Here is a 13,290-nt window from a genome sequence, read left to right as displayed (position 1 = left end):
AGTTTTCAGTTTTCTGTCATATCCGTTTTCGGTCGACCGCACCGGTCGACCGAACCTGGTCTCATTTGTTTTCTGGCCGACAGAGAGTTCGTCGGTCAACCGGTCCGGTCGACCGAGAGCTTTTTCGGTCGACCGGACCGGTCGACCGACGCGCTGTCAGATGCTTTCCAACGGCTATATTTTTTACCGTTGGCTTGGGGCTGTTTTGTCTTTTGCTTTGGTTTTTTGCTGAAGTTTTGAGAGGGTATAAATACCCCATTGCTGTCATCTTTCAAAGAAGAAAAGAGAGTTTTAAAACAAGTTTAAGAAAGTTTTTAATCAAGGGTTTAAGTTTTGTTTAAAAGAGTTTGGGAGAGGTTGTAACCGAGCACTTGAGGAGGAGGACACGGGCTAGGACCAACACTTAGTGTGTGAGGTGTGATTGTATAGTGATTGTATTGTGAGGTGTAAACGTTGTTCGGGTGAACGTAGAAAACCCGGTTGTGATAGTGGAGATCTCCTCGAGGTGAGGAGCGGGGACGTAGGTCGTGGGGACCGAACCTCGTAATCATATTGTTTGTTTGTGATTGCATTGGCATTCTTATTCTTGTTTTCATATCTTATATCGCCTTTGTGTATTGCTCATCATATTACCCTATCACTTGTGTAGATTGTTTATTTTACCCTTGTGCTAGTTTACATATCCTCACATATATCATATTGCATATCTATTTGGTAGGATATATCACCTTGTGTTAGTTTTATATCCTTCACATATCATTGTATATATATTTCATCATATAGGATATATTTCTTGTTTACATTGCTTATCCTAGCCTATATATAACCCTCTCCTATCTCTCTAGACAACTAGCCTCTTTAAATATCCTCTCTATATCAAGTCCTTAATATCTCTCTAAAGGATTCAATCGTTATTGGTAAGATGGTCGTGATCTCGATGATATCAGCAGTATTATATGGTGTCTCAAGATTGAGGATTTGACTTCATGTGACGAGGGGGTAGTTGAGATGCCCCTCTTTTCTGAACTATGTAGAGGGCTTCTGTGAGAAGAGTATTAAGGGCTGTGAGGACTAGCTTCTGGAGAGGTTCCTTCTTTCGGTCCCTCTTGTCGACCCGATTGGTAAGGTTCGGCCTCTCCCACTGATTTAAAGGCTAGTGTTGTCCTGGATGCTCCTGGTTCTGTTGTTGATGTTGCTGCCTCCTCTACCTCCCTGGCTGCCTTTTTACAGTCTCAGGCATCCTCCATGTCTATATATCCATGTGCCTTGCATATTAGTTGCTCATAGCTTATTTTTTGGTAAGTGAGTCGGCCAACTTGTTGTCTTATAGACCAGCCATGATGGTAGACATAGCGACTGCACTACCAGGGTCATCCACTTCTAATCCATTAGCTTAGAACCTCTTGACGTAGCCTCTTAGACTCTCTCTAGGCTCCTACCTCACTTGTATTAGCACATGGGGAGGCAGGTTCTGTTTGGTGTTAGCCAAGAAGTGATGTACGAGCTTCTGGCTGAGCTGTTCAAAGCTGTCAATGGATTTCTTTGCCAGGAAATTCCACTAAAGTTTGGTGCTTCCCGTCAATGTGATGGGAAAACATCTATAAATGATTGCTTCTGATAATTGCAACATGGTTATCATATCAAAGTAGTTTTGGCATGCTCAGTTGGATCTCCTTCACCCTTGTATTTCTTCACTTTCGACATCTTAAATTTCTCTCAAGAGACATTCATGATATCGTCGGTAAGGAGGGTATTTCCCATAATTGTCTCAATGATTGGTCAGAAAGACCGATTATAGTTAGATGTTATATTTATAGCTAATGGGCCTGGAGAGGCATGATGATGATGCCTAGGGCTCCACAATGCTCCTCCAATGGTGTGCTCTCGGTCATCACGACCACGACTAGGGCTTTTTCCTATGGCTTCCACAAACGACAGATAATGCTGATGAGGGTCTGCAAAGAAAGCTTGCTGGTGAAGCCGAGGAGACACGTATTCACCGTAATCTCTATAATGACTAGCAGGCGTGGTGTGTACGGGTGCTGGGGGGGCCAACAACTGCATTGCTAGGGTGGATGAGCGGCCGAGGGTTGGCCTACAAAATATGGTGGAGCCAGTAATGAGGAAGGTTGCTGAGGATGAATTCGGTTTAGGAGTTCATTGGTGAATACCGCGAACTAATGTTGAAAGCATTGGGTGATGCACTAAGCGGATTCTTCCAGCTAGGCTTGAGTGATGTAGCCTACATGTGGTTCTTCAGGGACAGAAGGGATAAGCCTACGCTCAGAACCAGACATCGTGATTGAAAATGAAGGAAGGCCCCATGGTGGGCGCCAAATTATTGATTTCAGCTATCAAATAGGGAATAATTTGCAGTTTTTTTGGAGTGATTAATGTCCTCTAACTCCTTCTGATATATGGCTCTAGGATATTCTATTCTTCCATGCACAATAAAGAACTCGAAAGAGGCCGGAGTTGGGTTCTCCGGTTATTCCTTCGACGATCAAGTTAGTAGATAATCTTGAGTGGGAAAATATAGAATTAGCTATTACTTGTGTCAAAAAAGACCAGAGAGAGTTACCTCATGGAATTCCTCTCTTTTGTTGGTGAATTTGAGGGGCAAGAAAGTAACTTGGGCCGAGTCTAGATGGGCAGTTGAGTCGGTAGACATGTGCTACGTGTCGATTGTTAAGGAATGTGAGTCATCTGGTCATTTATTATGGGAATGACAACAGGTGTTCGGTGTTGACTGTGTCCGATGAATCATAAAGGCTATGGGAGCTAGAAAAATAATGACTTTGTCAGAGTAGCTGCTATCAAGAACACGCGGCTGTCAGCACAAGGTTCGAGAAAACTATTGACTAGCTCTTTTAGTTATCCAACTAATGGTCAACTATACATATTGATGGTTGATACAATGGGAGAAGTAAGGGTTATTCGCAAGAGCGACTGACCAGGTTGGACGACAAGTACCGCCTTTTGATTCGGATATGCGATATGTTAGCTGAATAGTGGGCCGAATTGGGTGGTTTGTGGAGTCAATCAAAGGATTGGTCGAGCAGTACCACCTTTTGATTCGGATATGCGATATGTCGGCTGAACAGTAGGCTGAGTTGGGTGGAAATTATCTTTTGTCTTGAATTATTTAGTGTATTAGGGACAGTGTAAGGCACGTGGCGATTGCTATGTGGAGATTAATATTTAGTATTTTGTATGGTGTATAACATTATTAATGATTAATAATAATGAATTTACTTTTTTATCATTTTAATTTCTATGATCTTTACAAATTGTATAATCATAAGTGACTAATAATAATATTAATTTTTTGTCAAAAATTCACATATTTTAATTACTCATGAAATTTATTTTTTTAAAATCTAATTTTTAGTTTTTTTTTTTTGGGGGGGGGGATCCGGGTCGGCTTTGTGCCTAGCCCTATTTGGCCCAGGCCCTCTAGGTCCAAGGTAGGCATTTTTGCCTGGCCTGAACTTGAGAACTCAGGCCGGGCCGACCCATGTGGACAAGCATACAACATACATCGTGAATTGAAAAAAATAATATGTATCATATCATTACACATTAACAAAAAATATCAAAGTGAAATTAGGGAGGTCAACATTAAGTCCACGAATAGAGCTCAAGTAATCATCTAGACACAAATGGTGATTATTCAATTATTGTGAGAAGCTTTAAAAAATATTTATGAGGATTGCCATTTAGGTTGTCAAGTAAGCATGAGGTATCTCTCTCTCTCGAAAAGGGAAATTAGAAAATTGAGAGGTTGTTCTGTATGCTTCACCTTGGAATCCTAACTTCATATAGAAGTAAAAGGTTGAGATGAGAGAGTGATGTTGAGATTTCTATTGGCCCCCGCCATGATTCTTAATGTATAATTAGAAAAATAGTCTTTCCTATAAAGAAGAAGTAACGATTAGGGGGAAGTAAACCTAATAGTATTTACAATGATTTGAGGGATTAATTTTAAAATAACTTAAGAATTGGGGTTGTACATTCAATTTTAGGACAAATTTTTGTTTTACACTAAAATTACCCTAGAGGAGGGGGTGAATAGGGTATATACTAATCTAATCCGATATTAATGATGATTTAAAACTTAATTGAGCTCTCATCTTGTTCAGAGAACAAACACTTTTATTTGTGCTTGATTTGTGAGATCACATTGTAATACACAAGTACACTGAGAGGAATGTGTGATGAGAGACGGGGTCGATTCCAAGAGGAGTGGAGTCGGAAGTAAAGCCTAGGGAGAGGTTGTAAATCTAAGCACTTGAGGAAGGCACGTGGGCTAGGCCAACACTTAGAGGGTCTATTGTGAGATTACATTGTGAGTGTTGTAAACGTTTATCAGTGAGTGTTGAAAACCGATTGTTTAGTGTGAGTTGTGAATGTTTTTGGTGAACGTTGAAAATCGGTTAACATAGTGGAGATTCTCCTCGAGAGTGAGGAGCGAAGACGTAGGTCAGTTAACACACAAAATATAGATCCTAGACTATTATACCCAAGTAGTAGCATATGAAGCTTGTTCTTGAATCTGTAACTTGATTTGTATTGGCTTCATTTTAGATATCATCGACCTGGATATATGATAAACACAAAATTCTGGAAACACACAGTTATAAATTATTTGTTAAATCATCAAAACTATATTAGAGAGTAGGTTCATAAACATGAGTCCTAACATACACCTCTTTAGAAACATATTTTTAAAAAACGACCTCTTTTGAAAATATTCGCCAATTTAGAAACTAATTTTGACCTAAAACTGGGTCGAATTTGGCGAAAATGTTCAAAAACTTTACAAGATGTAAAATCCCGTGAAGTTTAAGGCATTTATTAACAAGGTCATTAAGGAGGCCAAATCTTCACAAGATTTAAAATCCCGTGAAGCTTAAACTTCACATGATTTTAAATCCCGTGAAGTTACAGGCCAAATCCACGGGTTCCTAGTCACGGAGGTGACGTAGATCAGCGTGCCCCCCTTGGCACGGGCGTAGGGCACGAGGGTGACGAGCTCATCGGAGGAGCCAGACTTGGAGATGAGGACGATGAGGTCGCCTAGGAAAAGGGTGCCTATGTCGCCATGGAGGGTGTCGACGGGAGGGGAGGAAGGAGGAGCGGGAGAGACCGAGGGAGGCAAGGGTTTAGGAGAGCTTGAGGGCGACGAAGCGGACTTGCTGATGCCGGTGAAGAAGACGACGGAGGGGAAGACGGAGAGGAGAGACTGGGCGAAGGACTAGGCCTAGCCCAGGTCAAGGTTGTTGAAGAAATGGTTGAGGATCTGCTACTGCAATTTGAAGAGCTAGGAGAACTTGTTTGGGTCAATTTGGGTTGGGGTTAGAGAGGGGAAAGATCCCATTATTTTCATGTTTTTATTTTTCTTTGAATTTTAGAGGAAGAAGAAGAAGACAAAGAAGAGGGAGGGAGAGATTGAGCGTTGAAAAGAGGAGGGTCAAACTCTCTGGAGGTTGCGTTTGCAACTTCACGAGGTTTGAAATCCCGTGAAGTTTAAGCTTCACGGGATTTCAAATCCCGTGAAGATTTGGCCCTCTTAACGACCTTGTTAATAAGTGGCTTAAACTTCATGGGATATTAAATCCCGTGAAGTTTTTAAACTTTTTTCGCCAATTTCGACCCAGTTTCATCCAACTAGCTAAAACTGGGTTAAAATTGACAAATATTTTCAAAAGAGGTCGATTTTTGAAAATATGTTTCTAAAGATGTCTAAAACGAAAATTTGTCCTCAATTTTATTGATTAGAGTGCCTAAGTTATAAATATGAAACATGTAATGGGGTGTTTGTTTCAAATCCTATAATTTTAGGATATGGATTTTACCATGGGATTTGAAATCCATAGGTTCTTTAACATGCGTTGAAATTTCTAAAATATTATTTGTTTCATCAATATTTTGGGATATGTAATCCTATAGTTTATATTTTGTTTGTTTCAAACTCAAATTGTAGCATTACAAATTTTAGAATTTGAAATCTAGCCTAAGTCCTCTCTTATAGAGGGGATTTCATAAATTCTATAATATATTAGTTTTTTTATTACTTAGGTATTTAATATCCCACAATTTATTTTGAATCAAACAAAAGTTATGGAATCAATAAACTCAAAAACGGGGAGAGTTTGGCAACCATGGCGTTTTTGCCGTTTCTGTTTTTTTTCAACAAAAACAAAAAAACATGTTTGGCAACCGGGACGTTTTTTTGACTTGTCCTTTTATAAAATCTAAAAATTAAATACTTTTCTCAAAACACCAAAAATGTGTTTTAAGATTCCGTTTTTTACATGACCTAATCCACCGCAGCTCACTCGCCCGCCGCGACGATCCCCACCCCCGCGCCGCTGCTGGCCATCGCCGCCGCCTCGGCCGGCCGGCCACCGTTCCGCGTCAGCACTCCTGCCCCGTCGTCGGGCCGTCGGCGCGCCCGCTGCGATCGGCCACAGCCGAGGTCGTGTGCCGCCCTCGTCGCCGCCACCGTAGTCGCCCGCTCCCCGTGCCTGGCCGTCACCCCGCCGTACACCGCGCCTCACAGCCACCGTCACTCGCCGCGCCAACAACCGCCCCACCGAACCAGCCGCCGTTGTCAACACCTCGCCCGTCGTCGCCCGCCCGTAACCGACCACCGCCGCCGTCGCTGCCGACCCGCACACCCCGTCCCACCCCCGTAGCCGACCGCGTGTTCGCCCCCGCCGTCGGTCGGCCGGCCGGCCACGTCGCCGACCAACGCGCCGTCGCCGCCGCCGCCGACTGCCAACATGACCTAATCCACCGCAGCTCACTCCGCCCGCCGCGACACCCCCGCGCGCCGCTGGCTGGCCATCGCCGCCGCCTCGGCCGGCCGCGCCACCTCCGCGAGCACTCACTAGCCCGTCGCGGGCCGTCGCGCGCCCGCTGCGATCGCCACAGCCCTGAGTGCGTTGCCGCCTCGTCGCCCGCCACCGTGTCCCGCTCCCTGGCCTGGCCAGTCACCGACCCCGTACAGCCGCGCCTCACAGCACCCTCACTCGCCGCCGCCAACCAACGCCCCACGGAACCGCCGCCCGTTGGTCACCCGCGCCGTCGTCGCACCGCCCGTAAGGCCGACCACCGCCGCCGGTCGCTGCGACTCCGCACACCCGTCACCACCCCCGGTAGCCGACCGTCGTGTTCGCCCGCCGCCGATCAGGTCGGCCGCCGGCCACGTCGCCAGACCAGACTGCGCCGTCGCCGCCGCCGCCGACTGCCACACTATATTAAAGGTCAACTAGTTTGATCCAAAATGATATTTACAAAACCATTGAAAAAGAAACACCGTGCATGATGTTTTTTTATAAAAAAACACACAATACAAAAACACATTGATTACAAAACACATGGACCGTGTTTCTTAAAAAAAATTATAATTGAAACAAACACGATTCATCTCCAATCTCATCTCGAAACCCTCCTCTCCTCTTCAGCTCTCCTCTCCCCTCTAGGGTAGACGTTAGGGTTTCGGTTTGGGGGGGCGGGGCAAAAGATCAGGGTACCAAAAATAAATCTAGAATTTAAAAATGTTTGAAATTCCTGTCCAAGCGTCCGATCGAATGTCAATGCCCACTAGGACCGTCGCAACGGCGAATCTTGCATGGAGTTCTAGCCAGGGCAGTGCACAGCCCGGAAAGGGCAAGGAATCGAACCCCGCGTGCCAGCTCGACGTCACCGGTCACGTCCGCCGACAGCCTCCTCAGATAACCGTCACCTACTCAACGGCGTCGTCGACGTCATGCCGACGGCGGCGGCCACCCTGCCCAATCCATCCGAGAGCCGGATCCTGGAGCGCGGGCGGATGCTCGAGACCGAGCAGATGTTTCGCGAGGCAGGGGAGAAGTGGCCTGTTCTCATTCCCGAGGAGGAGCTTAGTATGAGCTTCCCTGGCACAAAGGTGACACCTTTTTCTCAGTATTGTATCTTATTATTATTATTATTATTATTATTATGGTTTAGGCATTTTGTCAAACATCTAGAACGCATGAGAGTGATCACCTATAATTATGAGAAATTCAAGTGTCAAGGGTATGGAACTGGGGTTTGTTTGCAGAAAAATAACCATAAACGTTTTTGTTCATTCAGCTACCTCAAATTTACGTCGCCTTTTTCAGAAATCTATCGAGGTTTTCAAAAATTACCATGAACTTTTAGTTACATGTACAAAAAGGATGATATTCAATGGGGTTTTTTTTTCCTCTAAGAAATGTAGTCTTTATGTTTAAAGGAGTCGGGATTAGGTTTAGGAATTTATATGCATTCTGTAGCAATAAGGTACATTCATTTTCTTAAGAAAGCTGAAGAAAGAATTGAACATAGTAGAAGATAGAAGAAATGGTTATGCAAGTAAAGGAATAAATAATACTTTGAAAATTCTTTTCTTTCCCATAACAAAATATCTACTATAAGCAAATTGATCTGTCAAAAATAGAGTTAACTATAAAGGACATTTTGACAGGCCATATCATCTTATTCTAGTATAAAGTTGCTCTGGTGCAAGAAAAAACACCACTGTTAGTTGATAAACTCCTTATTCCCAAGGTATCTATTAAGCAGCAAGTCATCAAGCAGACGGGCCAGGCTATATGCAGTAAACAATTAAGAATTTTGGGGTCTTGATGAATATGGCATATTAGGATCTCACAACAGAAGGTGAGACCTTGGTGCCCTGGACATCTGCACAATTTTAAATTAAGCATGCCAAGACTTGGTGTTGTGAAGATTCTCGGGGGTAATGGAGATTTATCTTATGATATGTCGCTTGCCAGAACATGTTAATAGTTGTTATGATAGGCTTAGTCTATTTATTAGGTACGAGTTTAGTCCCATATCGGCTGTGGGATTGATTTTATATCATTGAGTTATTAACTAAACAAGAAGAAGGGAGAGCCAATTAAATCACTAATTTCTCTTCTTATGCTTCGACAATAGTCTATTACCAATTTACATTACTGGAAGTATAAGCTTTTAAAGTCATCCAAAGAATGCTGCAGAAAGTTGAAAATCAGCGTAGGCAACTCGGAACGATATAAGGAAGGCTCATCTTTCGAAGCTTATGAGTTGTGCTAGCTTTTACTGGCTTTTGACTAATACGATAAAAATATTATAAAAATTATTTGGATGGTGCAGTAATTTGTTTGGTCAAACCTAGCTTATAAATTAGTGTTTCAAAAGTCGGGGTATACCAGTTTTTTAAAGTGTGGCTTATAAGCTAGCCTATTCCGTATTTTACCAAAGATGTCAAAATGAAAAAGTTAGCTTAAAAGCTAGTTTGACCAAAAAATAAGCCGCCTCAAACACCCTCATAGTCGAGGTCATATCTCATGCAGTCAGACCCTCATATTATATCAAATTACTGTTAGTAAAAAAATAAAAATAAAAAATTGGTTGAAATTTGTGATAAGAATGTTATTTGGACATCAAAAGGAGTATTACAAGCAATATATAGTTCACAAAATTATTTTACACACAGAAGTGCTGCTTTCTTAAGAAATCACAAAATAAAGCCTATATTGGGATAAATCATGCTAAGATGCTCTATCTAATACCTTTTCCTTGGTTGTTGAGGCACAACTTTGATCTGTTCTTGTACTCTGATGTGAGGTTTAGGGGTATATGCTCACTTTCTAATCCTTGGTTAATGCCCAAATAGATTTGTTTGGCCGGCCTTTAGGGTAAGAAGCACAGATTAAGGCGTGAATGACACACACCACGAGCATGGAAAACAACAATGACATGTCACTAATTGTGTGCAATTGTTTGTGATGTGTAGCATGTGTCTTACACTGGGTCATGTAATATAAAAAATAAATCTCTGACACAACACTTCATTATCCAAGGAAGTCTTCATTCTGTTGTACTATGAAGAGCTTAACTGCCTTGAGGCAGACCACTTATTAATTACTGGTCAATGGTCATTCATTAGATATTGCTACTCCATGATTCTTTTCTCACTATACATGGCTGGTTATCTTAAAAGAAAACTTGCAATATTTAGTCCTGTATAGCTAACTATTTTCAATTGACAGATAAAAAGATTCGACATAGAGGTGCTTTACAAAATTGGCAATCTAGATAAAAGATTATACTGTTAAAGTAGAGGAAACTGTTTTTGGGTTCTTAAAAGGATGTTGAAGAAGTATAGCAATCTAATTCCTTCCTCTCTATAAGTCAATAAACCTTACCTGATGTGTCTAAACCCTGTATGCATGCCATAGGCTTGTGTTTTTTCTTTTTTCAGGTGGACCAAGTTTCTGTATCTCAACCCTGACTTAGAATATGTCAAGTAAGGGAACAGAAATCAATACCCTTATTTCATAGGTAAGTCACTAGCATATCTAGTCTGATAATTTGGCCCCTAACCTACTTATAGTAGACCAACTTCAAAAGCTGCAGTGCCTCCTGACAACTGTAATAAATGAATGTATTTCTACTTTTGCTTGATGTGTTTAGCGTCGCATTTATAGAGTTTCAATTTGCTGGTGCTTCAATGACACCATTGCTGTAAAGTAGTATCTTACACGTTTATTGGGTATATACGAATTGGATATGTACAAGTTGTATCTGAAAATTTTAAATCTTAACAGTTGAAAGTGTGGAGCTACTGCAAATTAGATATGCTCATATGCATAAGCACCTTTTACTTTTTAATTGCAATGAAAGAGAACTTCTTAGTCTGATATTATAAACTCCATTACAAAATGGTGTCTTTTCTTAGGATACAGATCTATTATCTGTTCCCTTTTTATTATTAATTCTTGCATTTTGATTCATTTTATAAGTGTTTTAACCATTTTCTTTCTTGTTTATAATTGGCATCATATTATTTTCTAACGCCATTATCATTTTCAAGGACAATTGATCATGTCATGCATTGATTATTCATAATCTATATGGATGCTTCGCGGCTTTTCAGACCTTGCTATCTTCTCTATTCTTTTGTTGTCCTCATTATTCTTGAGTCTTCAGCTTATTATGAAGCGAGAATAAGCATCATATCAAGCAAATGACAATCCTTAATGTAAATCGTAATCTAGCAACTTCATCAGACTGTCAGCTGTTAGGGCTTTTGCTCTTATCCCCTTGAATGTCAATTTATTTCAACCATCCATGCACTAGATTTAATCATCATCACATGCTTATGGTTAAAGTATTAAAAGTGTATTAAAAGAAAGCATTTTACAGGTTTTGATGCCATGAACTTTTTTTTAGGCAGACTTTCAGCCAAAATCAGCATTTACAGTAAAGTACTCAAGGATCAAAGTTATTGTACTGTAGTTCCTAGAAACCGAAGACCAGAAGTCTTTGAACTACTGTGTTAAGTAACTTACTGGCTGAATAGAATGTATCTGTAATGGGACAGATGTGATGGTGGCAAATCTCATTGACCAATTTGAAGAGTTGAGAATTGGTACTTGAGAGTCATAAGAGTCATGGCTGTTGCTACCAGACTGGAGCTACTCAATGGATTCTTAGTTAGTTCAGAAATCACCAAGATTTGCTTGGAAAAAAGGCATTATTGACTGTTTTATTTGAGCAGGCTGGATTTCATATTAATTTTATTACTCTGCTCGAAAGTTGGAACCTTAGAAGTCGGGAATTTTCAGATTGGCCTTTTGTATCAGAAAAAGGCTATGAGCTATTATTTTATGAAATAGGGAAGGGCTAGAGTCATAAAAGTTGAAGATGATCTTCAAACCCCGTTAGAACTGTTCTTTTTGGTAATCAATGTTATCCATTAAAGGCCATAAACCATTGGCAGGGGCTATCTTGACCTTTCTTAGGATTCTCATCCATGCTTCCTAGTCCTCTACTCATCTTGGCTTGTCCTGAAAACCAAATTCAAGCAGCTCCACGCTTCGACCTTTTATGCTAAAGTAAAATTCCATTTGGGGTTAGTTTTGGTCAGTTTTCCCCCGACTTGGCAACTCCTGAGCTTTCTTTGATGTACATGCTACAAATTTGTGCCATAATCCATTTTCACGTTCAGATAGAGATCCAAAATTAGAGCACTTCCATGTAGTAGCTATATTTTATGAAATTTGTAACTTGAGTGCATGCAAATACTAATGATTGTTTTTTGATTTTACAATGCATGTTAATTATTCTCAGTTTAGCTTAAAATCTGGTGTGCTCTTGCATGCTGCAGCATGTACTGAGAATGTAGTTCCCCGACTCAAAATCTTGAAACCTTTTTTTTTCTTTTTCTTTTTTTTTCGCTGAAGGCTTTGCATGTTGAAACTTGAGATTTCATGCCCGACTTTTCTGTGTTTTTTCAACTGATTATGTGACATTTTAGAGGAATGTGGATCTTTTTGATTGGTTTCTCCTTTTGTTTTGATTTTTAACTGCCTCTTGCTTCTCTTTTGCAGCCAAAGAAAGCAGTAGAAAGAAGTCAATGATCAATTTCCTCTCTGTTTTGTGTTGGATGGATTGGTATCCTTGGATGATGGTTTCCCCCTAAATCTGTCTTGCGATGTTCTACTGATGTAGTTGAGGCCTTTCCTCCGTGCCAAAATGGATGGAACCATGGTTTTTTACCATTAAATTTATAAAAATGATGTTGGAATTGCATATAGGCTTGACATTGAAACCTATGTAATCCGGACCATTTGATGTAGTTTGTTTTGTTAGATTTCGAAGTCTGGCAGTTCCGTGAATAGAGCAGCTGGGTTCATCCAACTTCGGAGATCCTCATTCTTTGCAGTTAAATTCATGGATCTGGTCTCTTTATGCCCATCTGCATATGCTTATTCTAATTGTGTGCTTTGATATTTGCAACAGAAGCATCATACTGATTTCATGATTTAAGATGAGGGTAAATGCTCCTTTTTAATTGGAAGCTTAAAAAAATAGGAATCAATTCTTACTTCTCATTCAGCGTTTGGTTCCTGTTTTTGGAGAGAGAAAGTAGGGGGGAAGCTGTAAAAATGTCAGCTTTTTGGCAGTTTTCTCCCATTTTACAGCTCCAAAAAATCAATCCAAACGGGCCCTTGGTGAGAATCGACACTCGCAATAAGTTGGTGTGTCAATAAGTTGGTAGGGAATGTGAACTCAAATAGACTTGTTTGCATATTTGTTACTCAAACTAAAAATAAAAAAGATTGTGGCTCTTGCTTCATCTCTAATCGCATGCAAACTAAATATGAAAAATGAAAATTAGCATCTCATTCTCACACTTATCCCATTTCATTCCATTCTCACTTGAACTGAATCCCCCATACTAGACGAGGCGTAAGAGAGAGAATAAGA

The 13,290-nt window shown here is 40.9% G+C and overlaps 1 long non-coding RNA gene across 1 annotated transcript; it reads left to right on the top strand.

The window, feature by feature from the left end:
* On the top strand, positions 7,797 to 12,750 carry LOC109838080. Its single transcript, XR_002246568.1, has 2 exons — positions 7,797 to 7,936; positions 12,411 to 12,750. It is a non-coding gene; the product is annotated as an uncharacterized LOC109838080 (long non-coding RNA).

This window comes from Asparagus officinalis, chromosome 4, assembly GCF_001876935.1.
Source record: "Asparagus officinalis chromosome 4, Aspof.V1, whole genome shotgun sequence".
Classification (NCBI taxonomy): Eukaryota; Viridiplantae; Streptophyta; class Magnoliopsida; order Asparagales; family Asparagaceae; genus Asparagus; species Asparagus officinalis.
The sequence above is the reverse complement of the archived record's forward strand: the minus strand, read 5'-3'. Positions and strand labels throughout refer to the sequence as shown.